Consider the following 4650-nt stretch of genomic DNA (forward strand, 5'->3'; position numbering starts at 1 on the left):
GCCTCCCTTTGACATCCATCATTCCTTGTTTTCATATTCCTTAGTCATCTCACAAGGCGAAGAGGAGACACGCCCGTAAGGACACGGGTTGTGACACCCTTTCCTGTGGACAGCCTGTGGCTCGTCCAGGTCCCAGGCCGGTGGGTTATGGTCAGGGTAACGTCCTCGTTCAGAAGTGCCTGAGGCAGCCTGCTCAGAACCGGCCAGCGGAGGGGCTGTGTCCCCTTGGCCGCCCTGTGATTGACGGGTGGGCTTCCTAAGCAGCCCCAGTGCCTGTCAGATGGAGAGAGGGTGTCTGGGGAACGTTAACACCATCGAATGTTGCGTCGCCTCTGGAAATGCAAGCAGGCAGAGAGGTGGTGGTGTGGAAAATCCACATCCCAGTGTGAGAATACTGAAGCCCAAATAGCGCTCCCGTGATTGGTTCTTACTGTGCAAACGTGTGTCTACCTGGTGATACATTCGGGAAGTAAGGAGTCGTGTAAGCAGTGGGGGCATGGTGAAGGGTTTTGGGTGTGTTTTTTACGGTTTTTGACGTCTCTTGTCCACTGTGCAGTTGGTTAAATATGCAACAACAAGGCCAGGTGCCTCTGCCTGTGAGAAGCCTCATGTCCAGGGACCCCGTTGACCCCCGGCACCGCAGGGCCCAGGCGTGTGGCCTGGAGGCATGAGGGCCAGGGTGATGAGACGTTAAAGGGCCACGGCCGGAACAAGCTTAGACTAGAGACCCTGGGTTCTTGACACCGAAACTGGTCCACAGAGCAGGTGGCTAAACATATCAGCAGTGCGTTAGGAGGCTGAAGATGATTTTTTAAATAATAAGCTTCCTTCATCCCAATCTCTTCTCTGTTAATCTGTGCGTCTAACCAGTTTTACATAAATGACACCCATTTCTGGCCCCCACAGTATCCCATTCTCTGGAGCCCAACCCTGGGCTTCTCCATGGTCTGCTGGGGAGATTCTCATATTCGCTCCCAGTTCCCAAGGCTCTGATCTATGAATCAACAGTAGACTGAATAGAGAAACTGGTCCTCAAGTGACCGCTAAGTGGGTGGCCATCAAAACTTGGCAGTTCAGGAATTGTTCAGACGAGCTTTTGATGTCTTTGCCATACTCCCAGAGAGACGCCAGATGGACGGCCCAGATCGAAAGCCTACCAAGGTCATCGACAGACACAGTTAATGGTTGGGGTGCGGGGAAGAGGCGTTCGCCACTTGGACATGACTTCCTTCTCTGCATGGTGGTCAGACACAGTGTGTGGGCTCATGGGCAGTCCACCAGGAGCAAATGTACCAAGAGGCAACTTGCTAAACAGCCAATTCACCAAGTATACCAATTTGAAAGCAATCAAACAAACAAAAAAAAGTGCTTCTTCTCATATTACAAAGATCACAGAAATGTATACCAGGTGGATTTCTCCACAAATGGGACCCTCAGTGGACTGTAAAGGAAGTTGAGGCAGGGCTGGGTGATGGCCTGGCACCTCCTCCCACATTATCTGACCAGCACACCCTCAGGTTTCCTGGGTCACAACGTGTGACAAAGGAACCAGCTCAGGTCTCTAACATTCGGCAGGACCGAAGGCCATGAGGCTGTGAGACGGTTTCGCTCACACCCACGTGACCAGACCCTCCCCAGACACTAATGCCCCTGGTCCCTGGGCCAGGCCAAGCCTTCCCCCAGGCTATGCTGGAGACACTCAGGGCCCCCCAGAGGCCGTCCCAATTGTGAAAGGGCAAAGGCAGCAGCGTTTTGGCCACTGNAAATAACTTGTCACAAGACCCCTTTGATACCACGGGTTCCCCTCGCTGTACGTAAACCATGACTCCGTTTACAGACAATTGAGTTACATCTGAGCAAGTACATTGTATTAGGGGGAAAAGCAATCACGTTTTGTACGAGAATATCGTCACCACTAGGTTGACACAGTCACCCAATCACAGATGGAGCCCTGACTCCTATGGGTGAAATCGTGGGACCGGGGCTGTTTTATCACTGATGACTCTTGGGGCATGAACCCGAGATGAGCGTAAGTGGGGCCACCCTGAATGCAGAGTCTTGCGCCATCGCCACCCTGGGCTGGTCTCACGCACATTCACGGGAACCTAGGTTACTGCAGGGCCAGCTTCCTCTGCATGCTGGTGCATGCCACAGGCTCCCTCTGGGACCCTCCTGGGAGATTTGGGGGGTGCATTTCTGGAGCTCCCCTTTGGGAGACCCATAGGCCAAACTCTGCGCCGTCAGATGGAGAGACTCACCAAATGTTAAACAGGATAAAGACCTCCCATGTGGCCAGGATAGAGACCTCCCAGTGTGACTAGGTTAGAGACCTCCCCAGGATAGAGACCTCCCTGTATAGCGGCACCTTGGCTGCCAGAGACGCTCCCAGTCCCCGAGTCAGAAAACAGTGGGGTAAAGACTAGAATTAAGTTGTCTATTTTCAGTAAGTTTTTAATTTAGCAATGTTAGTGACTTTCAGTAAAAAACACATCTACCCAGCTGATACCAGTCATCCTTTATGCCTCCTTGAATTACCCTCTATTCTATGCTTGTACCTTGTCTCTGGAATTCTTTTTCTTCGTGTATTTCTATTGGCTCTGTTTACTTTCACTAACATCTTCCCTACAATGTCCCATGCATCTTTATACCAGGGGATCAGGCAGCATAAAGGGTGCCTCCAAGGGCAGCGTGTTCCCGGGCAGCACTGAAACCCAGGCAGACTCCTCCTGGGTCTCTGTGGAGGGGCCACTGCAGGGCCTAGGGGCAGCCCCCGACTTCAGCCCTCCTCAGAGCAGTGCTTCCAAACCGAGGACTCACAGACATGCTCTTGGGGCCAAGACTCCCCGAGGACAGTGTTTTATTGGGGTGAATCTGAGAATGGCCCTCCTGTGATCTGTGGCCTGTCTCTGCATTTGTACCCATGGTTGGGACTTTCTGCGTAAGGAATATTCAAGAAAGACTTTGTATAAATAATCGCACCTGCCAAGAGAAGGCCAAAGACAGGATAGCATGCTGTATGAAGGACGCTTCCACGAGGCTGAGAAGGAGGGGGGCAGGAAATGGGGGGCATGCAACTCCCCAACACAGCAGGGAGCGAGCCCCCACTCCCGAGAGCCAGCCCCAGGGCCGTCCATGCTGTGCTCAGGCCACAGACACTGCCTCGATTTCCCCACAAAAGCCACCAGTACCAAATTATGGTTGTTCATTTTAATCTATGGCCTATGTCTGCATTCCGTTTGTAAATTGTAAAATTTGGTTTTGTTGCACCTGAGTTGAAAGCACCAGGAGTTCATACTGAGTTTCACGTCTGTTATGTGTCTAAGTAATGTGCTGATGCTGACAGTTGGAGCTCAAACAGGGGCAGGCTCTGCCCCCAAAGTAGTTGCCACTTTGGGCAGAGGGAGAAGGCGCAGCCAGCTTTGTGGAGGTGGCTTATGAGCACCTGAGAAGCAGGTGTCCGTGGGGATGTCTGTCAGGGGGCCAGCGGCTCTCGATACCAAATAGAAACCCAGGTCATGTCGTATCTGTGTTGTCCGTGCTGGCCCGGAGCCTCCCCTCCTCCGGGAAGGCCTGCACCACCGGGCCTTGCTCNTGGTGCAACCACTATGGAAAATAGCATGGAGGTTCCTCAAAAAATTTAAAAATGTAGCTGCCATACAACCCAGTAATAACCCCTGAGCATATCTGAAGAAAACAAAAACACTAACTTGAAAAGATATATGTTCACTGCAGCATTATTTATAGTAGCCAAGATGCGGACGCACCGATTGATGTGTCCATCAATGACAAATGGATAAAGAAGATGTGGTATATATACAAGGGAATATTACTCAGCCATAAAAAAGAATGAAGTCTTATCATTCATGACAACATGGGTGGACCTAGAGAGTGTTATGCTACCGTGTTTCCCTGAAAACAAGACTGGCTCTTATATTAATTTTTGCTCCAAAAGATGCATTTTATTCATTCATTCATGTACAAAAATCTACATTATTCAAATACAGTCATGTCTGGCTGACGATCTTAACTGGGGCTTGTTTTGGGGTAGGGCTTATATTATGAGCACCCTGAAAATCATGCTAGGGCTTATTTTCCAGTTAGGTCTTATTTTCGGGGAAACACGGTATGTGAAATAAGTCAGAGAAAGACAAATACCATATGATTTCACTTATATGTGGAATTTTTAAAAAACAAAATGAATGAATAAACAAAACAGATACAGAGAGCAAGCTTATGGTTGCCAATGAGGAGTGGGGTGGTGAGGGGGTGGGTAAAAAGAAAAAATAAAATAACATAACATAGCCACCGCGCCTCCCAACACCTCACTTAGTCCTCAGACAACCCCACGATGTGGCTCCTGTGTTTTACACCCATTTGCAGATGGAGACTCTGAGGATGAGGCCACTTTCCCGGCTACAAAGAGTAGCCAGGAATTGCTACAACTGGGAATATCGGAAGGCAGAGGATCTTGCCATGTAGTGCTTTGTATTATTTCTCTTCTAAGTGTTCCATATTCACTCGTGTGACTTGGGTATTAAAAAAGTTTCAAGTACAGAAAAGATTGTGGCAAGACTATTTTTAATGTCCCATAAACACAAAGGAGCACCAAAGTAAACTTCCTTGAAGGGAACATGCAGTCAATAGGACCAG

The sequence above is a fragment of the Hipposideros armiger genome, unplaced genomic scaffold, assembly GCF_001890085.2.
Source record: "Hipposideros armiger isolate ML-2016 unplaced genomic scaffold, ASM189008v1 scaffold_17, whole genome shotgun sequence".
NCBI lineage: Eukaryota > Metazoa > Chordata > Mammalia > Chiroptera > Hipposideridae > Hipposideros > Hipposideros armiger.